Genomic DNA, 24,459 nt, shown 5'->3' on the forward strand with positions numbered 1-24,459 from the left:
GCCTTTCTCCAGTTTCGAACTTCAACTTTTAGATCTGGTCTATCCTTTTCCATCACTATTTTAAATCTAATAGAATTATGGTCACTGGCTCCAAGTGCTCCCCCACTGACACCTCAGTCACCTGCCCTGCCTTATTTGCCAAGAGTGGGTCAAGTTTGCATCTTCTCTAGTAGGTACATCCACATATTGAATCAGAAAATTGTCTTGTACACACTTAAGCAATTCCTCTCCATCTAAACCTTTAACACTATGGCAGTCCCAGTCGATGGTTGGAAAGTTAAAATCCCCTACCATAACTACCCTATTATTCTTACAGATAGATCTCCTTTCAAGTTTGTTTCTCAATTTCCCTCTGACTGTTGGGGGGGGTCTATAATACAATCCCAATAAGGTGATCATCCCTTTCCTACTTCTCAGTTCCACCCAAATAACTTCTCTGGATGTATTTCCACGAATATCCTCCCTTAGCACAGCTGTAATGCTTATCAAATGTAATGTAATGTATCCCTTATCAAAAATGCCACTCCCCCTCCTCTCTTACCTCCCTTTCTATCTTTCCTGTAGCATTTGTACCTGGAACATTAAGCTGCCAGTCCTGCCCATCCCTGAGCCATGTTTCTGTAATTGCTATGATATCCCAGTCCCATGTTCCTAACCATGCCCTGAGTTCATCTGCCTTCCCTGTTAGGCCCCTTGCATTGAAATAAATGCAGTTTAATTTTTTAGTCCTACCTTGTCCCTGCCTGCCCTGACTGTTTGACTCACTTCTGTTCTCAACTGCACCAATCTCAGATTGATCTCTTTCCTAACTATCTCCCTGGGTCCCCGATCTTACTAGTTTAAATCCTCCCAAGTAGTTCTAGCAAGTTTCCCTGCCAGTATATTAGTCCCCTTCCAATTTAGTTGCAATCCGTCTTTCTTCTGCAGGTCACTTCCACCCCAAAAGAGATTCCAATGATGCAAAAATGTGAATCCTTCTCCCGTACACCAGCTCCTCAGCCATGCATTCATCAGCTCTATCCTCCTATTCCTGCCCTCACTAGCTCGTAGCACTGGGACAATCATGGATTAAGACCAACTGATGGATACCTCCACAGACTATGGGGAGTAGAGTAAAGAGTTGAGTAACTTTTTATTTGTAATTTCTACCGTATACAACAGATACAGTAAAAACGTGACTGCGTTCCTCCTGGACTGAGGGTGCTACATGGACAGCACAAACTACACAATCCTACATGGCATAAAATGCACAAGTGCAAAACATGCAAGTTACAATGTAATAGAAGATTGATAAATCCTAGACATTTTCTCTCAGCAGTTTGAACAATTCGAACCTGATGGCTCCTTAACACAACATTTGGCTCCTATCCCTCTAAACCCTTCCTACTACTCCCCTAAACTACTCCCTCAGACTTTAAGGTATGGTTCTCACTTGCTGCCCATGTGTTTTTTTTTGCTGAATAACCTTGTGGCAATATTGTACAGGTGTGAGATTCACATGGCACCCTGCCACGCAGAAAAATATCTGCCACCCCCCCATACCTCCTTGTCTGAGGACTGCAGACCAGAAAGACAGCTGCCTAGTTGTATGATCTTTGTATAGAAGCAGCTTTCGAAAAATATAGGTATGATCCATTTAGAATAACTTACAGCCATATTGTTTAGATTTTTTAAATCTAATAAGAATAACCATCCAATAAAGAAGCCCAGGAGTGCATTGGTGAAAAGGGGTTTTGTAAATAAATTGCTTTTATTTAGTAATTAGATTTTTAAAGATTATATCAAACAGTACAAATTAACCACAGGAATGGAATATTACATGCAGTTCTGGTCCCATTGCTATTGGAAGGATGATGTGAAACTTGAAAGGGTTCAGAAAAGATTTACAAAGATGTTGCCAGGGTTGGAGGATTTAAGCTAGAGGGAGAGGTTGAACAGGCTGGGGCTGTTTTCCTTGGAGCGTTGGAGGCTGAGGGGTGACCTTATAGAGGTATATAAAATCATGAGGGGCATGGATAGGATAAATAGACAAAGTCTTTTCCATAGGGTGGGAGAGTCCAGAACTAGAAGGCATAGGTTTAGGGTGAGAGGGGAAAGATTTAAAAGGAATCGAAGGGGCATTTTTTCGCAGAGAGGGTGGTACGTGTATGGAATGAACTCTCAGAGGAAGTGGTGGAGGCTGGTACAATTACAGTGTTTAAAAGGCATCTGGATGGGTATATGAATAGGAAAGTTTTTGAGGAATATGGATCAAATGCTGGCAAATGTGACTAGATTTGTTTAGGATATCTGTTTGTCATGGATGAGATAGACTGAAGGGTCAATTTCTGGGCTGTATATCTCGATGACACTATGACTTGATGACAGTTCTGATACTCCTTTACAAATGTCACTTTTTACATTTCCTCCTTTGTATATATTATTTGCTAATGTTTAATATTAATTGCAAAGGAATCAATATTATTGCATAAACAATGTCGTGTAAGTGCTGTGGAAAATAGGTTCCCACCTTTGCAATAATTATTTATATTAGATTATTTTCAGGTATTTAAGTGGTATTCAATTTAGGCTCCTCTCAGACATAAGTGCAGTTTATAAAAGACATATTGCTTCTATTGAATGACTAAGCTCATAACTCTTTGTAATGATAAACTCATCAGTGCACTGTTTGGTGTTTTTGAATGCAACTTTGTACTATTTTCTTTCACCAAACTCGTAATATTTCTGATGGCAAAACAGGGTTAGATACAAACGTACAAAACAGGACAGAATTAAGCCATTCAACCCCTCAAGCCTGCTTTGCCATTTAATAATGAATGACTTGCGTGTGTTTCAAATTCCACATTCCCATCTATCCCCGACAACTTTTGATTCCCTTGTCTAACACTTTATTTTGAAAATATTTAATGACTCTAAAAAAGTGATGCGGGAAAACCCTGTTTCCTGAACCAAGTGATTACTAGAATGCACTATATGAGAGGGAGGTGAAGCTAAGCTCAATCAATGGGATTAGATGGCTATTTGGAAAGGAGCAATGTGCATGGTTACAGAGAATATGCAGAGGATGGCACTGGCTGATGTTCATTCGGAGAGCATGGCACAGAAGCGATGGGCTTGCAGCTTAGATTCCCTACGGTGTGGAAACAGGCCCTTTGGCCCAACAAGTCCACACTAACCTTCTGAAGAGTAACCCACCCAGACCCATTTTCCCTCTGACTAATGCACCTAACACTATGGGCAATTTAGCATGGCCAATTCACCTGACCTGCACATCTTTGGACTGTGGGAGGAAACCAGAGCACCTGCAGGAAACTCACACAGACACAGGGAGAACGTGCAAACTCTACACAGACAGTCGCTCGAGGCTGGAATCGAACCTGGGTCACTGGTGCTGTGGGGCAGCAGTGCTAACCACTGAGCCACCAGCTGTATGGAATCATTCTGTACTGTGACAATTCCGAGATTCCAAGAGACATACATCAAGAGCCAGTAAAGAAATCCATTCTGTGAAAGCTCTATAGTTAAAAGCTTGCAGCTAAACAACATTTGTACAATGTAGGAACGTCTTACTTACTAGATCAGGTTATGCATTGCTTACATTTGAAACCAATTTCTCTCTAAATAGTACATTCTACATCTTTCTAACCCTAAATAGCAACTTAGTAACCTTGAGTTCATGGTTGGCAGAAATAAGATCCTGGGTAATACCTATTTAGAGAGCTCGGAATGTTTTGATGAATTTGGCGATGACTGATATAAACAGCAGCAAGTTAACGTGAAATAATATAGTTAGAAAGACATAAATAGAATGAAGTTGTAATATGAAATTCGAAGAGGAAGAGTGGAGGGAAGATTAAGCTTAATTGACTGCAATGTCTGTTTTTCCTCCATTAGCAAAACATAAGCATCATTTATAACTTCATAGACATTGCTGAGCCTGCCACTACATCACAGCGCATGTTCCCTGGTCAACATTTCTGTCTCAGGTCTGCTGCAGTACTCCAGTGAGGCTCAACACAAGTTGGGGAAACAACACCTCATCTTCCCTTTGGGAATATGACAGTTTTCAGGACTCAATATTGAGTTTAACAATTTTAAAACATGAACAGCTCCTTGCAAGTCCTTTACCCATCCACATTCCCCACTCCACATGTACTGTCGTGACATAGGTTGCTTTCAGTACAGCCAACCCATTTTCACTTACACTTTCACTATACAAAGGTTACACATCACATCATCCTCCGACATTTCCATCACCTACAAATGGACCCCAACACCTGGGATATATTTCCCTCCCCTTTCCTGTCTGTATTCCATAAAGACTGTCCCTCTGCGACTACCTCGTCAGGTCCCCCCCACTCCCCCACCCCCCACCAATCCGCCCTCCCCTGCCACCGCAGGAATTGCAAAACCTGCACTCACACCTCCCCCCATACCTCCTTCCAAGGCCCCAAAGAAGCTTTCCACATCCATCAAAGTTTCACCTGTACTTCCACACGTCATTTACTGTATCTGTTGCTCCTGATGCAATCTCCTTTACAGTGGGGAGACTGGACAATTACTCGCAGAGCGCTTCAGAGAACATCTCTGGGACACCCACACCAACCAACCTCACTGCCCCGTGACCGAACACTTCAACTCCCCCTCCCACTCCGCCAAGGACATGTAGGCCCTGGGCCTCCTCCATTGCCTCTCCTTTACCACCTGACACCTGGAGGAAGAATGCCTCATCTTCTGCCTCGGGGCCCTTCAACCCCACAGCATCAATGTGGGTTTCTCCTCATTTCCCCTCTCCCCACCTTATCCCAATTCCAACCTTCAAACTGGGCACCGCCCTCATGACCTGTCCCACCTGTCCATCTACCTTCCCACCTATCCGCTCCACCCTCCCCTGGGACCTATCACCTTTACCCCCACCTCCATCCACCTATCCCACTCTCAGCTACCTTCTCCCAGCCCCACCCTCCTCCCATTTATCCCCCAAGGCTCCCAGCCTCATTCCTAATGAAGGGCTTTGTCTGAAATGTCGAATCTCCTGCTCCCCGGATGCTGCCTGACCTGCTGTGCTTTTCCAGCACCACACTCTCGACTCTGATCTCCAGCATCTGCAGTCCTCACTTTCACTTACTATCACCCACCCAGAGTCTTTTCCTTGGTTTACGATCAACAATTCCCTTGAAAGTCTGCCTTCTTTTCCCTCTTTCTTCTCAGTCTCCGTCTCCACTTATCTGCCAACTACCTTCCCCCAATCTCCCCACACCCTCCCCCTGCCCCACCCTCCTGGTTATCAACATAAATATACCTTATCCTAGCTATCAGTTCTGAAGAAGGTTTCTGGACTTTAAATGCCAACAGTGCTGCCAGGCCTACTGAGCTTCTCCAGCGATTTCTATTATTGCTTGTTTCAGATCGCCAACATTTGCAGTTCTTTATTTTGTTTATAACTTGGTGTTGTCTGTGAGCATAAGCCTTTAATGGACTTTTAATAAACCTACAAGTGCTCAGATTCTGAATACAGAACCATTATTTCTGATTCATGGACAAGAAGTTCACTCTACTTTATAACAAAAGAACATTTTATCATATTTTTGCACTTAAAGCAAAAATGCTGACAGCATATGAAAGAAACTGACAGATGAACATTCTTTTACAGAACAAAGTCAGCAATATTGGAGAAAAAACACTTTTTGTATCTGCTGCAGAAGTCTTGACAGTCTGAAGGAACTAAGGAAGAGAGGGAGATGTCAGGAAAGAGTAAAAAAAATCAGCCCAGCAATTAGTTTTATAAAGAAGCAACTGATTATTTCAGCAGCCTATTAATAGATGCTGAAATATTTGAAGTAGATGTAAAGCAGTGCATAAACTTTGAATTTTTAGCTATCTTGCTCAGAAGGGATTTTAATTGAATGTACATTATGATTCACTGCAGTAGGCCCACACCTAACAGATCAGATTTAAGCTCTATAGTTCTGCCACATCCATCATGGTAGGGGGTGGACAATGGAACAAATAACAGGAGGAGGCTCCACAAAGCCTAACACATTCAATACAAGAGACAATGCAAAAACATTTGTAACAACCTTCAGCCAGAGTTGTCAAGTTGTTAATCATCTCTAACCCCTCCGTAAACCCCCATCATCACAGCCAATTGATTTCAGTCAAAGCAATATCGAGAAGGCACTGGATGCTGCAATGGCTATGAGTCCTGACAACATTTCAGTAATAGTTTTAAAAATGTCTTCAACCACAGGCATCCACCTGACAATGTGGGAAAATACCCAGCGGCATCCTCTCTGCAAAAAACAGAACAATTGCAAATAATCAGTTCATTCCTTACCAGTCTACTGTCAATCATCAGGAAAACTATGAAAGGTGAAGTCAACAGTACTACAAACTAGCACTTGAAAATAAATAACATGCTTACAGACATACTCAACTTGGAAATTGCCAAGGCCATTCAGTTCTTAACCTCATTACAACCTTTTTCCAAACATGAACTGAACTCTGAAAAGGTGAAGTGAGAGGGACTGTCCTTGACATTAAGGCAGAGTTTGACCAAGGATGACATCAAAGTGTTTCAGCAAAACTGTCAATGGGAATCACAGGAAACATGCTCCACTGGTTAGAGACATATCTGGCAAAAAGGAAGCTGATTGTGGAGATTAATCTTCTCGGTCCCAGAGCATCACTTCAGGAGTTCATCAGGATAGATACTTTACAATCAATGTGTTCAGTCTAACCACCTTCAGCTCTTCAAAAATTATCTGTCACCATATAAGGTCAGAAGTGGGGATGTCACGAATGACTGCACAATGTTCAGCACTATTCATGACACCTCAGATACTGAGGCAGCCCATGTTCATATGCAGCATGAATTGGACAAAATCTAGGCTTGCACTGATACGCAGTAAATAATCTTCACACCACTCAGCAACGAAAGAATATAAACATCAACTCTTGACATTCAAGGAGATTACCACTACCAGCATGTTGGGCATAAATTTTGACCAGATACTGAACTAGTCCTGCCATACTGTGCCTTGGAGAGCAGGTCAGAAGGCAGAAATTCTGCAGAGAGTAACTCACCGCCTGTTTCCATTTCGTAATCTTCGAGGCACAAGTCAGGATTGTGACAGAATATTCTCCATTGCCTGGATGAGTACAGCTCCAACAACACTTAAAAAGCTCAACACGAGGATACAGTAGCACACTTAATATGGTACCAATCTACTACCTTTAATGTACATTCCCATTATCACTGACGTACAATGATGGTTAAGGATACAAGATATCCTGCAGCGACTAACCAGAGAATTGTTATGTGCAAATTATACTGATTTGGAATTGTATCGCCATTCCTTCATTGTCGTTGGGTCAAAATCCTGGAACTCCCTTGTTAACAAGACTGTGAATGCCTTTAACCCCAAAGAACTACAGGAGTCCAAGAAGGCAGCTTACCTTCCCCTTCTGAAGGGCAAGCTGGGATGGGCAATAAAGGGTGGCCTAGCCAGTGATGCCTATCTCCCACGATCAAAAGAAAAAATGTTGGAATCGGTTCCAAGCAATAAACATCTGAAGATCAGTGAATGCACCGATGGCTGAATGCTGGCAGTGATCTTATTAAGGAGTGAAACATGTGAGATACCAAATGGCCTCATCCTGCTCTTTGTTTATATGCTCAGCAAAATGAATTGGAATAAAAACCTAAAGAACTGCGGATGCTGTAAATCAGAAACAAAAACAAAAGTTGCTGGAAGAGCTCAGCAGGTCTGGCAGCTACTGTGAAGAGAAATCAGAGTTAACATTTCAGGTTCAGTTCTGAGGAAGGGTCACTGGACCCGAAACGTTAACTCTGATTTCTCTTCACAGAAGCTGCCAGACCTGCTGAGCTTTTCCAGCAACCTTCTGTTTTTGATTGTGAAATAAATTGGAACAAGAGTTTTAGATTTAGATTAGATTAGATTACTTATAGTGTGGAAACAGGCCCTTCAGCCCAACAAGTCCACACTGACCCGCCATCCACCCATACCCCTACATTTACCCCTTATACCCTAACACTACGGGCAATTTAGCATGGCCAATTCACCTGACCTGCACATCTTTGTGACTGTGGGAGGAAACCGGAGCACCCGGAGGAAACCCATGCAGACACGGGGAGAACGTGCAAACTCCACACAGAGAGTCGCCTGAGTCGGGAATTGAACCCGGGTCTCTGGCGCTGTGAGGCAGCAGTGCTAACCACTGTGCCACCGTGCCGCCCACTAAGTTGCAACAGTTTTTTTTAAGTTTATGTATTCTCGCATGCCATATTTTTAGCTGAGGAGCAATTGAGCACATTGAAGAACCATTTTTAACTTGAATATTCAAAGTCCCTTAATTAATACATCCTGCTCAGAGCTAGACAATACTTTTGAGTAACTACCAGACCGGGGGGAAGGTGGGGGTCTTTCTGGGGATGGTTGATTTGCCTGGCAGCAAAGCTGGATGAAGGGGGTCAGAGTTTTAATCCCTTGGTCGCTCTCTGGAAATGGTATTTTCCTACTGGGCACAGTGGGAGGGCTTGCAGGATCTGTTTCCTTTCAGATCATCATAGAACCCCTACAGTGTGGAAACAGGCCCTACGGCCCAACAAGTCCACACCGACCCTCTGAAGATAACCCACCCAGACCCATTCCCCTACATATATCCCTGACTAATGCACCTCACCTACATATCCTGATCTGTGTTTTGCTTTTGCCGCTGTTTACCTATTACTTACTTATCTATGCTACTTAACTCTGTGATCTGCCTGTGTTGCTCGCAAGACAAGGCTTTTCACTGTGCCTCGGTACACGTGACAATAGATACAATTCAATTCAATTCAATTCTCTACTGACAATTTGGTATGGCCGATTCACATGACCTGCACACCTTTGGACTGTGGGAGGAAACCAGAACACCCTCAGGAAACCCACGCAGACATGGGGAAAATGTACAAACTCCACACAGACAGTCGCCCAAGGCTGGAATCGAACCCAGATCCCTGGCACCATGCTGCACTATTATGGAGTTACACTGAGATGTTGAGGGATGGGAGATGTTCAGGGGACAGTCTATGTCAGTATTCACAGCTGAAAAGGAGGATAGTATGCCAGAAGTCTCACAGAAATTGACATAGGATCAGAGACAGGGTCTGAATAAAATTAGCTTAAGTAACTCATCAATAATAGGGAGATTAATGGCACTGAAGAGTGACAAATCCCCAGCACTTGACGGTTTCCATTCATGGGTGTTAAAGGGGAGAGGAGAGAATATTGCTGATTCCCTAACCATAATCTTTCAGCATTTCCTGGATTTAGGAGTTGTACATCTGAATTGTAAATTTGCTCATGTCGCTCCACTCCAGAAGGGTGGCAGAGAAAAACCTGGGAATTGCAGACTAGTTACCCAAACATCTGTGGTAGGGAAATTGTCAAGGATTGCGTAACTAATTGTCTTGAAAAAAATTTCAGTTAGTCAGGAACAGTCAGCATGGATTTATGAAGAACAAATCCTGCCCGACAAACCTCAGAGTTTTTGAAGAGGTGACAAAGGTGGTAGGCAGAGCAAGTGTACCAAGCGATATGAGTTGAAGGCAGACATATTGGAGTTAGGCCACAGATCTTATTGAATGGCTGAGCAGGCTTGAGGGGCGTGGATTGGGCTACTCTGGTTCTTATGTTCCCGTTAACAGAAAAATGAGTTAACCCAAAGTGAAGGGGAAGATCATGCTTTAGAAATTTGCTGGCTCCTCCAAAATCTTCAAGGCTGCATCGGACATATTCCAAACCGTAATAAAACTGCTGAAGTGAGTGCTCAATGTGTGATTTAGAAGGATTCTTTCATGAAATTGAACTGCTTCAGTGTTTAACTCACCATTTGATAAATTTGCTCAACAAGAATATTTTAGTAGCACTATACAAAGGCTTACATTCTCTGACATGCAGTTTAGTGATTCAGTTTTTTTAAAGCTGCTGGTTTCTAAGGAGGGATTTTTGTTGGTCCTGCATTGGTTTTGGCTCTTTCAGGGCAGTTTTACTCCAGTCCAGAGCAGACTATCAAGATTGTTAGGAATTTGTGGCTGGAGGACTGGAGAAGCAGTTAAGAGGGCAGATGTTTGCAGAACCACTTGGGACAAAGGACAGGGAGTGGGAAGGATGCAAGAAGACACATCTAATACAGGCCTTAAGCAAACATTTCTGTCTGAATTCCACTCAGATAGGATCTTGGGCACGTTTGCATCTCCAACGTATTACTGATAAACTATGCAGCTATAGCTCAAGCCTCAAAGCAAGGCTATCTGGCTGGCAAGGTCAACGTATCCCTCAACTTTAATGCAATAAGTTCCGTCAGTGCAATAGATAGCATCTGTGAAATCTCAGAACTTTCAGCCTGCCATTGTATCAGGGCAGTCGTGAGACTCTGTCCACAAGGAGGAACAAGTTCTTTCATGGGCATAGGATGAGAATGAGAGAGCACCATTTTTTTTAAGCACCTTTCAGATTTACCCCATAATAAGAAAAGTTCAATTGGCTTGCATACTCTCCATTAGCAGCCTTTAGCTTACAAACAGATTCAACCCTCCCAATGTCCAGCTTCTTTACACCTCCCGACCATTCCTTATGCAGATTTCTGCCCAATTTCCGGGCAAGAGTCTGCCATGATCATAGTAAAAGTGGACTATCAATATACAACATAATGTCATTTGATTCTAATAACAATACCTTCATAGATTAAAGGCGGTTTTCAAATAGGACAATACTGACCTGAAGTGGCTGCTGTGATGACCTGACCAAGTTGAGCCAAGTTTGTGAAATCACAAATAAATAAGGATCAATGAGAGCCAAAATTAATTTCATTATAAAACACGCGCTGGGACTCAGATCAGCATCTCCTGGTTTATTCACACCTATCTGGAAGTTACACACTGAGATCAACTCCTGAGATTGTGGAGTATTGAGCTTTGGGAAAACAAAGGAAGACTCAGGAATATGTAAATATATCTTTCTCAACAGTTTCTTTTAAACAGCAGTCAAGGGAAAATAGATTTGTGAACAAGAACTGGAAAACATTCCCACTGCCAACCTCAAAACCAGTGTCCAGTGAAAAAGTAACTTGGAATATCAACTATGCACAGAGAACATAAGACAACAGCTACACTGCTAGAACTCTGGGCATTTTCACAACTGAAGGATCCTAAGAACTTTAAATTGTAATTGTCTTTCTATTTCCAGTACAGACCCCAGTTTTTTTTAAAGCTTACTACCTGTGTGTTTGATGTTACATAATTACTTTACAGGGTGCTAGGAAATAATTTTTTTTCACTCTGGATGTGTTCAACAGTGAGTTAAGGTGGGGAATTCAGTTTAATAATTGGCCAGGATTTAGTGAAGGTTTCAATGCTTCTAAGCTTTCCTGGCTAACTATTCAGGATAGAGCCATGGAGTCATAGAAATATACAGCATGGAAACAGACCCTTTGGTCCAACTTGTCCATGCTGACCTGTTATCCTAACCTAATCTAATCCCATTTGCCAGCACTTGACCCATATCCCCTAAACCGTTCCTATTCATATACCCATCCAGATGCCTTTTAAATGCTGTAATTGTACCAGTCCCCACCACTTCCACTGGCAGCTTATTCTATACACGTACCACCCTCTGTGTAAAAACATTGCCCCTTAGATCCCTTTTATACTTTTCCCCTCTCACCCTAAATCTCTAGTTCTGGATCCCCCATCCCAGGGAAAAAAGTTTGTCAATTTATCCTATCCATGCCCTTCATGATCATATAAGCCTCTGACACTCCAGGGAAAACGGCGCCAGCCTATTCCACCTCTCCCGACAGCTCAAATCTTCCAACCCTGGCAACATCGTTGTAAATCTTTCATAATCGTCCAAATCCTCCAAAGTCTCTAATTCTGTAACTCCAGAGAGTTACAGAGATCAGATTGTTGATTATCAGAAGTTTCAACTGCCTGGGAAACTCCCACAGAATCAGTTACTTTGGAAATTTGCATGGTCCCAGGTCATAATTCCTGTCTACAGTTCAGCAATGCCCTATCTTCCTATCAGGAGATTTGGGTCATTTTTCTACACAGACACACAGAAGGAAAAGTATCTGAGCATGTTTACCTACAGATGAATAATTTAACAGCAGATTATAAGCAAGAACCTATAATGAAATTATATTCGTTCAAAGGCTACTCCACTGACCATTCACAAATAAAAGGAAATAAACAAGGCTGCAGTTAGCAGGTTAACAAACAAGGAGCATTCTATTTCAATATAACCATTCTCTGAATGTTATGGTAATATTATTAATTCAGTTAGACCATTCGTTGATGCTTGCTCCCAACGTGTAGATGTTAAAAGAAAAGATAAACTTTTAAGAATTATTCTTTGGTGTTTTCTTTACTTTAGACAGTAGCCTGAGTCCATGAGTCCATCCTTATGTCATTAAGCTGATTATACCTTCTCTCTTTACATAGATGCATAGAATGATAAAACGTACAGCACAAAACAGACCATTGAGCCCAACTGGTCCACCTCTTCCTACTATCACATTTCAAAAGAACTCTCTAATCTTTTGACTTTCAGATGCTTCTCTAACTTCTCCTGAACAGCAGTTATGCATCTCAGCCATTGTGTTGATCCACATCCAAACTATTTTTCAGGTATAGAGCAGGATCATAGAATCCAAACAATGTAGAAAGAGGCCATTCAGCCCATCAGGTCTGCACTAATCCTCCAAAGAGCATCCCATCTAGACCCAAACCCCCACTCTATCTGCATAACCTCACATTTACCATGGCTAATCCACCTAGCTCACACATCCCTGAACAATACGGAGCAATGTTTGAAGGGCTTTTGCCTGACTTGCTGTGCTTTTCCAGCACCACACTCTCGCCTCTGATCTCCAGCATCTGCAGTGCTCACATTCTCCCAATTTCAGCATGGCCACTCAATGTAACCTGCACATCTTTGGATGGTGGGACAAAACCAGAGTATCTGGCGGAAACCCATGCAGACATAGGGAGAATGTGCAAACTTCACAGATAGTCACCCGAAGCTGGAATTGAACCCAGGTGCAGTGAAGCAGCAGTGCTAACTACTGAGCCACCATGCTTACATAAACTACTTCTTGTGCCTTCTTTACAGAAGACTTGTTAGTGGTTATTTCTTCACCATTTAATGCTAGTTAGTCCATTGATTAGTATTACAATGATGTTTGGCAGCAGCATATTTACTTAAAGATCCTGTCATAACCAGGTGCCAACTGCAATATAGTACCTTTGGTGCAGGCTGCTGTCTAAAGTGAAGAAAACACCAATGGATAATCCACAGCAATCCGAAGAGAAGAAAAAATTTCACACAATAAGTTTCAGACTGGAAGTACTCTAGAAAACAACAGCCTTTTTCTAAAGCTGTAAATCTGACAGAATTAGGGAACTAATATTATTAAAGGGCTTTGCAAGGACTAAAGAAAGTCTCATGAAAGCAGAAGACCTGAATCACAATCTGACAAAATGCAGCGACTTAGGACTCGGCGATAACTTACGAAAGGCTATAAGTCTTTACAGTGCTGATGTGGCTGGGAAGGGAAAAGAAGGCATAATTCGTTTTTAATCATTGCTTTAAAAAAAGACCATAAATTTCATCACACTCCATTTTATTATCTACTGCAGAATAAATCTTTTACTCAGACACATTATTTAAAATTTCTTCAAATGGCACATCATTAGTGAAATTAGACCTATAAGTCAAAAGAGACACTGATGTAAGTTAAATAGACGAGCCCTGAGCAAAAGGAAAATCTTTATTCAACAACTGAAATTAGTTAAAGTGCAAGATTGCCTCTTCTGGTTTTAAAAAGGTGCAAAACAGTTGGGAAGAGAGAAATAGTGTGCATTCTTCATCTTGCTCTGAACGTTAGGAGATCCACCATGAATAAATGTACAAATAGCAAGGAAGCACCATCTTAAATTTGCATGTTGGGAGTGTTTCATTTGCTAAAAGATTTAAAACGATTTACAACATCTGAAATGCTTCCAAATTAATCTTAAGATTTGTTGCAGAGAGTCTTTGCAATACAGAAAAAAAACAACAATGATTTGATGAAAGAAGCTCCTAAAACAGTACAAAACAATATTCAAATGCAATACTAAGCTTTATTAGAAGATTATTTTGCTTGGTCAATCATTAGAATTTAATGACAGTCCCTTCAAGCTAGAATTTTTCCTACAAGTTTTATAACAAATAAATCGAAACAATTCAAACTTGAAGAAAAATGGAAAGTGCAGTCAAATTTAAATAATTTTAAACGTATTTCAACATTTGAAGTGAGTAATTGAATTTAAACAAAGAAATGGGGTAATATAGTCCATGTTCAGGCAGATACAAGGTTACAGATACTTCAGGCAGAGAATTAAATTTGTCAGCGTGGGAGAAAAGTCAATGTGAGGTATACAATTGCTTCAGATCTACACAACAAATCACAAGCAGAACAAATTTGTTCCAAAAAAAGACTGTATTTCTGTGGGACCATTAGAAAACCATATTATGGGAGGAAAAACTGAAGCAAGATCATGATACTTTTGATGTCTTAAAAGCTTTCGACAACTATTTGATAATTGTTTCATTTTCTGAAAGGTGTAACAAGATTTGCAACATCTGAAATGCTCATAAATTAATCTCAAAATTTATTACAGAGATGTCTTTGCAATACAGAAAAAAAAAATCAATAATGATTTGAAGAAAAATGCATGTCCTAGTGGAGGCTTATTCTGTGAATAATACAATTTTTGTACGGTGTTTGGGAAAAGTATTGACTTTTTTATGGATGTAAGCAATGTTATTACTGTTGTATAAGGACCGTTAGTTTCTGATTTTTGCACTTGTTTTTAATCCATGCCCCTCTTTCTTGTAAAATTTAGATTATTACAGTAGAGTTGGGTGCTGATTTTGTTTGTGTGGTGTTTTTACTTCACATTTTGAACAGTGACTCCAGTATCGAAAGATTTGCACAATCTTTGCATTGCTTTCTCTTGTGATTGGTTGAAGTGTTTTACCTGATGATGGATAGGTTTGGATGATCTTCTTAGTAAACTTCCCTAATGTGCAATCTTCTGCTTGTAAAAGATCTGAAAGAGATGAAGAAATTCCGATGAAGATGAAGATGAAGACAGTTCTGCCTCTAATTACAACTGCTTGCAATTACTGCAATGATAACTGATGAAGTTGTTGACAGATTCTCCTGGAAATTGCTCTTTCATCATATATTAGTCTTTCTATAATATTTTTACATCACAAAGTAAAATAATTGTCAAATGCCTTGAACGATTGCTTCATATTTACAACACAGAAAAAACCCAACTTCACTGGGCTGAAAAAAATCATTTATTTGTTACTCATCATTGAAAAAATCTTCAAGACTTGACTTGGAGAAAACTTTGGTAGGATCATTATCAAACTGTCGCGAACTCCTAAAATGATGGGTCCAGAAAGCGTCGTTATTCAGAAAAGAGATTTCTAATATTCCATGGCCTTTGTCACTGATAACAATAGAAACAAATAAACTTATAACTTCAGGTAAAAGAGCAGGTGTCCCACTGGAAGATCTTCACATGGATCTACCTTGTGACAGCCACAAGAAAATGTGTACTTCTCTTGCCAACTCAATTTTCTTTATTACATACTTCGAAGTAATTAAAGATCTCCACAGACAGCGGGATAGGCCCCAGCAAGTCCCATTGCCCCAAAGGTGTCCGCAACATTCCTGAACAGGTTGATCTATCCAAAAGGAAATCACATTGCAATCAGCTGCGAGCAGTGGACATCTCTTACAACAATCATCACAATCTCTTACAACAATAACTTGAATCGAGAATTTAACAAGTTTCCTGATGGCACTTAAACGTACAGGCAATTTCTAACATTTGTTTTAGTGTCCTGATCTGTTCTGCCCTGCTGCGATGGGTTTTTGAACTTCAGAGGGTATTCGTACTTGATGATGTTGTACTAATGTTAGCCCCTGTAACATAAGAACTAGATGCAAGCAATATGGTCCTGAAAGATTCAATAAAACTTTATTACAGATCCTGGTATATATGTCACTGGAATTCCACACCAGACTAATACTGAGCAATTTGTTTCCAAATAGTTCCACAAGCATCTCATGTAGTAAGTGGCCTCAGTTCAGATGGAGACTGAGACTTTTATAAGATCATCTTTGATGATGTTATTATGAGCATGAATCTTTGAGAGATATAATGTATGCAAACTAAGACTTAACAACAGAACTCCACCCCACTGACCTTTTGAAGTGTGCAGGCCCTTTAGGTTTTATTGCAGTAATGCAGCTCAAAAAGGAGTTGAATTGTGTGCATTCTGTAAAGGAACAAGGAACATTGATTTGAATGTTTTTTTTAAAAAACTAGTAACTCTCAATAAATTAGCCACAAACGGAATTCTCTGCCAACTATTCTGAATCATATAATTCCGAATTGCCAAGAACTCCAGTCTGTTAACACAACATTTTGTCACCACCAGATGGATACCATTACTTCTTGTGCACATTTTGAGAATGATGATATCACCCCATAGCTAAACTTTTGGCTGCTAATTAGAACAGATATTTATTATTCTGAGACATGAAACATTTCTTTAATTATCGCTCTATTTATTATCTTCCCATGCTGTTGCATGCACAGTGAGGAAGGCCACAGCTCAGCAGACAAAGATGTATTAATATTGAAATAGAGTCATAGAGATGTTCAGCATGGAAATATACCCTTCAGTCCAACTCATCCATGCCAACCAGATATCGTAAATTAATCCAGTCCCATTTTCCAGCATTTGGCCCATATCCCTTTAATCCCTTCTTATTCATATATCCATCCAGGTGCCTTTTAAATGTTGTAATTGTACCAGCCTCCACCACTTCCTCTGGCAGCTCATTCCATACACACACCACCCTCTGCATGAAAAAGTTGCCCCTAAGGTCCCTTTTAAATCTTTCCTCTCTCACCCTCAACCTACGCCCTCTAATTTTAAGACCTTGTCTATTCACCCTATCTATGCCCCTCATGATTTTATAAACCTCTGTAACATCTGTTAGCCTTCGCTCCAGGGGAAATAGCCCTAGATTATTCATCTTCTCCTTATAATTCAAACCTTCAAACCCCAGCAACATCCTTGTAAATCTTTCCATACCTTTAACATTTAATAACATCTTCCCTGTAGCAGGGAGACCGGAAGTGAACATGTTAGAAGGTATTCGGTTTAAGCTGCTAACTCAGGAGTGGCACCCACAGGGTGGCAAGTGAGTTGAGCCATTCGGGACGTCGATCCTAGCTTTTTCAAGAAATCAGAGTTAGGGGAAGATACCACAAGTCAGTTCAATGGCCAGCTAGCCTGCTCTATTCATTGAAGAATTATATTGTATGTGGTTTCTCAAGCTTCCCAGCTTATTTTTACACACGTTTATGTGGTTGTAAAAGGTCAAATTTGTTAGCTTTTTTAATGATGAATATTTTGACAGGATACACTTGTGAGTAAAATGTTCATCATACATCATAGCTAGTAGTATATAAAGCATATTTGTAAATCCAATTTCTGATTTAAACAGAGTCACTGTTTCTGCTCCTGTGTGGCTATGTAAATAACTCCTGATGGCCAGTAATTGTTAGGCAGATGTAAAGAATGAATTAGTGCATTTAATGATTAAGTAAGCATTTTTAGGCCAATTGAACTCCTGGTTAGAACTGCAGCAGATGGCAAAAAGTCCAGCCAACTATAACATAGGGTTCAGGATACTTTATCACTCAGGCTTAATCTGAATGGGTGCTGATCGTCTTCAATTGAATTCAGGTGAAGAGACGGTGACTAGGAGCAAGCTTTCGAGAGGCCTGTCGTGGCACAGTGGTAGTGTACTTGCTGCTGGGCTAGTCATTCTCCAGCTCAAGTCGCGCCTGCTCCAGAGGTGTGTAATAACATCTCTGAAAAGATTGATTAGGGCAATAGGTTAAATAAACATTTAAGAGCAAGATTCCAGGCAGCAAGAGCACTCCTATTCCTATTGGTCATCAAGGAGACTAAACTCAACGCATATGCCTCTCACTGCCCTAACTCTACTTGTTGCCCTGGCTGGTTCCAATTTAAATCACACTTGAGCCCTAATGTTGTCACTTGATCCTAAATCAATATCTATGATGGCCCCTAACCATTTTAAAATGTCTTTTTCATTTGCTCAAGAGAGCAGGTTAAGGTTACCAGCCTCCACCACTTCCTCTGGCAGGTCATTCCATACACGTTCCACCCTCTGCCTAAAAAGGTTGGCCCTAAGTTTTAGACTCCCCCTCTAGTTTTGGACTCCCCCACCTCAGGGAAAAGTCCTTGTCTATTTAGCCTATCCATGACCCTCATGATTTTATAAACCTCTACAAGGTCAACCCCCAGCCTCCAACGCTCCAGGGAATATAGCCCCAGTCTACTCAGCCTTTCCCTATAGCTCAAACCTTCCAACCCCAGCAATATCCTTGTAAATCTTTTCTGAACCCTTTCAAGCTTCACATCCTTTCAATAGCAGGGAGACCAGAAGTGCACACAGTTTAGTTTAAATTTAGACATTATTTATCCTAAAATTTGAATTTACACTAGTGTTGTGCAAGTTTTAGAATGGCATTAACTTGTGAATATCATATTAAACCAAAATTAGAGAGAGAGAGATTTCCTGGGGTGATAATGGGATTTTGTTTGCATTGTGAGAGTTGTACTATTCGACAGAGTAAACACTGAAAAGTTTTGGCTTGATTTCTGCTTAGAAGAATGAGGGTTTTTTTTTTAGGGAAACCCCATAATTTTGAAAGTTGAGTTTTTCAGTTCAGATAATTACGAGCTGAAGTTAGATGTAAGAAAGAGTTCCTCCAAAGAAAGGAGCTAATTCAGAAGATTTAGGAAACAGGTTACCTCAGTTTAAGGATTTTGAGAGGTTCAGACCATATATATTTGGTTAGAACCATGAATCTCAAAGTCTAAGCTCAGTTGTGCGAATACTCAAGGAAGAGGCCATCAGACCTTCACAAGCAGAATTTTTTTTAAAAAGGTACATTTTAAGTTGAGAGGAGAAAGATTTAAAAAAGACATGGGGACATTTTTTTACACAGAAGCTGATTCTTGTGTGGAATGAACTTCCAGAGGAAGTAGTGGATGTGGGTACAATTACATTTAAAAGACGTTTGGATAAGTACATAAATAAGAAAGATTTGGAGGGATATGGGCCATGTGCAGGCAGGTTGGACTAGTTTCTTTGGGATTATGTTCGACATGGACAGGTTGGATCAAAGTATCTGTTTCTGTGCTGTATGACTCCATAACTCTATGTAAAATCTATGCATGTGATACATAAGGCAATTCTCTCTGGCACTGTAAAATTATGGTATTGGGGTGGATGGCTTTGTATTTTTATGTTTTGAAATCTTTCTTTTTTGTGTAGATAGGTTGTTTTTTTTTCTTTTTTGAACAATAAACTTGTTTTATTGTTGAAACTAAATCTCTAGTATTGCGTATTAGTGTTTCAGTGAAAGAGAACCTCATTGATCAAAAAAAGATCTATCAAGCCAGGTTTTAGTCTGGGATCTGACCTGTCCACTAATAACATCAGCTGGGATCATAACAACATGAAGTAACATGGTATTAGGTTTAAGGTTAATCAACTTATTTACTCTCCTTTGCGATTTTAAATTAATTCATCCCACTAACCATTAATCACTATAGAATTCCACACCACAAAGCAGTTTCTGAACAAAAACACACTGGTAACTTATTGTCTTAATGCGAGTTCCACAAGATATGCAGTATTGAAATCAGTTTAGATTAGATTAGATTACATTACAGTGTGGAAACAGGCCCTTCGGCCCAACAAGTCCACACCGACCCGCCGAAGCGCAACCCACCCATACCCCTACATTTATTCCTTACCTAACACTATGGGCAATTTAGCATGGCCAATTCACCTGACCTGCACATCTTTGGACTGTGGGAGGAAACTGGAGCACCCGGAGGAAACCCACGCAGACACGAATAAATCCATATCAGTCAAGCATATAGAATAATTTGCACAAGAGTTAATCATCAATACTTGCCAAGTTATGCTCTGTTAGCTCTAATGAGTTGACATTAAGGCACCCCATTGTCTCATTAGAAAGTTGTAAAATTTAATGCAAGACAGGAGAAACTTTGAAGAGAGGGATGCTTAACAGATAGCTTATTCCTCCTGAATGGTTTCTTAAGGTAGCAGAAAGTGGCATCAGAAGGTGACTTCCTGCTATGAAATCAGTCAAAAACCAAGCGCACACAACCTAAATTGGAATGATCATGTGCTTCCTGCTTTGTTACACTCTGTTCCTTCGTCTAAGTCATAACATGGAATTCTAAATAGTTGAAATGTCTGCACCGAACCTTGTGACACCTCATTAGTAATTGCCTTGACAATGACTCATTTGTTCCAAATTTTTTGTTGTTCTTTAACAAATACATTATCAATTCTAATATATCATCTCCAGTCACTGAAGTCCTGTGTAATAACCTTTCATGTAGCACCTTATCAAATATATTTTGAAAATCCTTAGAAATCTCTGCTAGATTTATCATACATAATTTCCCTCTCATAAAATTATATTGATTAGTGAATACACAGACCCTTCCTAGAATACAGGAACATTTGGAAGAACACAGTCAACGGATCCTGATTTGTCCACAGTGACTTTGTGGTGCTTATTGTGTTAAATACCTAGACTGCTAAGACACCCAAATCTCTGTTTTATCATCAATATTGCTTGTTTAACAATGATTCTGTGGTCCTCCCGGTTTTTATTATACTTGTGTTACTTAGAAGCAGTGAAATTACAGAATGTTGTCATGTCCAAACATTTGCAGGTAAGGTGGATTGGGCCTGGGAAACTATCCATAGTGTCCAGGGATATGTAGGTTAGGTACATTAGTCAGGGGTAAATGTAGAGTAAAAGGGTAGGGGAATGGGTCTGGGTGGGTTAATCTGCGAAGAGTTGGTGCGCACATGTTGGGCCAAATGGCCCGTTTTCACACTGTAGGGATCCTATGATTCTATGATTCTATGGTCACATGTTATCCTGAAACAACTGTCCTGCCACGTTCCTGGGATAGGAACAGGAGTAAGCCTTTCTGGAGGTTGAAAGTGAGGACTGCAGATGCTGGAGGTTAGAGTCAAGAGTGTGGTGCTGGAAAAGCACAACAATCAAGCAGCATCTGAGGAACAGGAGAGTCGACATTTCAGGCAAAAGCCCTTCATCAGGAATGATTGGAGGATGGGAAATTATCTTTAGTGTCCAGGGATGTGTAGGTTAGGTGCATTAGTCAGGGGTAAATGTAGAGTAATAGGGTAGGGGAATGGGTTTGGGTACCCATTCTGAAGGATGGTGGGCTGGCATGGGATAGACAAGGGAAAGTGAAAGCGACAGGGAGTACAGAGTTAAATGGAAAGATAAGCAGTAGGATAGCATGTGTGCAGGCAGATTTAAACTTGAGGCAGACTGGAATTGCAGCAAAAAGGAAGGATAACTTAGGACATCTTATGACTTCCAATATCTCTAATGATAAGAAAGTTAACATTAAGGCACTTTACCTGAATGCTCGTAGCATTCATAACAAAGCAGATGAACTAATGGCACAGATCATCGTGAATGATTATGATGTGGTAGGCATCACAGAGACGTGGTTACAGGGGGGTCAGGACTGGCAGTTAAACATCCAAGGGTTTTCAACTTATCAAAAAGACAGGGAGGTGGGCAGAGGGGGCGGGGTTGCCTTGTTAGTTAAGAACAAAATTAAATCTATGGCACTGAATGACATAGCGTCGGATGATGTGGAGTCTGTGTGGGTGGAACTGAGGAACCACAAAGGCAAAAAAACCATAGTGGGAGTTATGTACAGACCTCCTAACAGTGGTCAGGACCAGGGGCGCAACATGTACCGGGAAATAGAGAAGGCATGTCAGAAAGGCAAGGTCACAGTGATCATGGGAGACTTCAATATGCAGGTGGACTGGGTAAATAATGTTGCCAGTGAATCCAAAGAAAGGGAATTCATGGAATGCTTACAGGATGGCTTTTTAGAACAGCTTGTCATGGAGCCCACAAGGGAGCAGGCTATTCTGGACCTAGTGCTATGTAATGAATCAGACTTTATAAAAAATCTTAAAGTAAGGGAACACTTAGGAAGCAGCAATCATAATATGGTAGAGTTCAGTCTGCAGTTTGAAAGAGAGAAGGCAAAATCGGATGTAATGGTGTTACAGTTAAATAAAAGGTAATTATGAGGGCATGAGAGAGGAACTGACGAAAATAGACTGGAAGCAGAGCCTAGTAGGGAAGACAGTAGAGCAAAAATGGCAGGAGTTTGTGGGTAAAATTGAGGACACTGTACAGAGGTTCATCCCCAAGAAAAGAAAGATTATCCGGGGAGGGATTAGACAGCCATGGCTGACAAAGTGTTAGAAATGGGGTAAAGTGTTGTTTTTGCAGATATAGAAAAAGCATACAGAAAAGGGGTACAGCAAGAGAACTATTAACTCTGCAGGTATTTAGGGAAGAGTATGTCTACTTTTCAGTGCATAATTATGGATAAATAAGTACTAACTTTAATGTAGATTTATTAAAGAAAATAATTCCTTTTACCATAATGTTTAAAACAACAATTTCAGCAAAAAGCTAAGATTACTGAAACATATAAGCGAAGCATGAAAAAGATACATTGTTAAGATGTATGTACAAGAATGGAATGTACCTATGGATAATGAAAGAAGTTACAAAGGGGAACATCGAGATAAGAGTTTAGCCTTATGACAGCACGTGCAGGGGGGAAATTGCCAACTTGGAAAGAAAGGGGCAATGGGCGTGGAGCATAGATGGGTAGAGGTGAAATAGTAAGAGTGATTGGGTAATTGGGAGTCTGGAGAGATGACCTCACTCAGCTCAAAGGGTATAACTGGTACACTAACCTAAGTTCTAATTTGCTTTCATTTGCTTATGCAATTGAAGCCCTTACTTGTAAGTTCGTAATAAATTGCCTTGTTTCCAGTTTTGGTGGTCTCGTATAATTTTATTGAATTTTGTTTCTAACACAAAGGAAATCAGGAAATGCATTAAAGAAAAAGAGAGATCCTATAAAGTGGCCAAGAGCACTGGGAAATCAGAAGATTGGGAAGTCTACAAAAACAAACAGAGGATAACAAAGAGAGAAACAAGGAAGGAGAGGATCAAATATGAAGGTAGGCTAGCCAGTAATATTAGAAATGATAGTAAAAGTTTCTTTCAATACATAAGAAACAAACGACAGGCAAAAGTAAACATTGAGCCACTTCAAACTGATGCTGGAAGCCTAGTGATGGGAGATAAGGAAATAGCAGGAGAACTTAATAAGTACTTTACGTCAGTCTTCACAGTGGAAGACATGAGTAATATCCCAACAATTAAAGGGAGTCAGGGGGCTGAGTTGAGTATGGTTGCCATTACAAAAGAGAAAGTGCTAGAAAAGCTAAAAGGTCTTAAATCACCTGGCCCCGATGGGCTACATCCTAGAGTTCTGAGGGAGGTGGCTGAGGAAATAGCGGAGGCGTTGGTTGAGATCTTTCAAAAGTCACTGGAGTCCGGGAAAGTCCCAGATGATTGGAAGATCACTGTTGTAACCCCCTTGTTCAAGAAAGGATCAAGGCAAAAGATGGAAAATTATAGGCCAATTAGCCTAACCTCGGTTGTTGGTAAAATTCTAGAATCCATCATTAAGGATGAGGTTTCTAAATTCTTGGAAGAGCAGGGTCGGATTAGAACAAGTCAACATGGATTTAGTAAGGGGAGGTCGTGCCTAACAAACCTGTTGGAATTCTTTGAAGAGGCGACAAGTTGGTTAGACCAGGGAAACCCAGTGGAAGTGGTCCATCTAGACTTCCAAAAGGCCTTTGATAAGGTGCCACACGGGAGGCTGCTGAGCAAGGTGAGGGCCCATGGTGTTCGAGGTGAGCTACTGGTATGGATTGAGGATTGGCTGTCTGACAGAAGGCAGAGAATTGGGATAAAAGGTTCTTTTTCGGAATGGCAGCCGGTGACAAGCAGTGTCCCGCAGGGTTCAGTGTTGGGGTCGCAGCTGTTCACGTTATATATTAATGGTCTGGATGAAGGGATTGGGGGCATTCTAGTGAAGTTTGCCGATGATACGAAGTTAGGTGGATAGGCAGGTAGTACTGAGGAAGTGGGGAGGCTGCAGAAGGATCTAGACAGTTTGGGAGAGTGGTCCAGGAAATGGCTGATGGAATTCAATGTGAGCAAATGCGAGGTCTTGCACTTTGGAAAAAAGAATACAAGCATGGACTACTTTCTAAACGGTGAGAAAATTCATAAAGCCAAAGTAC

General features: G+C 40.7%; 1 long non-coding RNA gene across 1 annotated transcript in view; it reads left to right on the forward strand.

Annotated features, from left to right (window-relative positions):
- Window positions 1–1,586: 1,586 nt before the first annotated feature.
- Window positions 1,587–24,459, forward strand: part of LOC148150528 (uncharacterized) — a 36,296-nt gene continuing 13,423 nt past the window's right edge. Inside the window, exons 1-2 of the long non-coding RNA XR_015751779.1 lie at window positions 1,587–1,625; window positions 23,181–23,322. This is a non-coding gene — a long non-coding RNA (uncharacterized LOC148150528). The remainder of the gene's footprint in view (window positions 1,626–23,180; window positions 23,323–24,459) is intronic.

Source organism: Chiloscyllium plagiosum, unplaced genomic scaffold (assembly GCF_037043375.1).
Source record: "Chiloscyllium plagiosum isolate Xiang-an unplaced genomic scaffold, Cpla_swu_hap1 HiC_scaffold_3, whole genome shotgun sequence".
NCBI lineage: Eukaryota > Metazoa > Chordata > Chondrichthyes > Orectolobiformes > Hemiscylliidae > Chiloscyllium > Chiloscyllium plagiosum.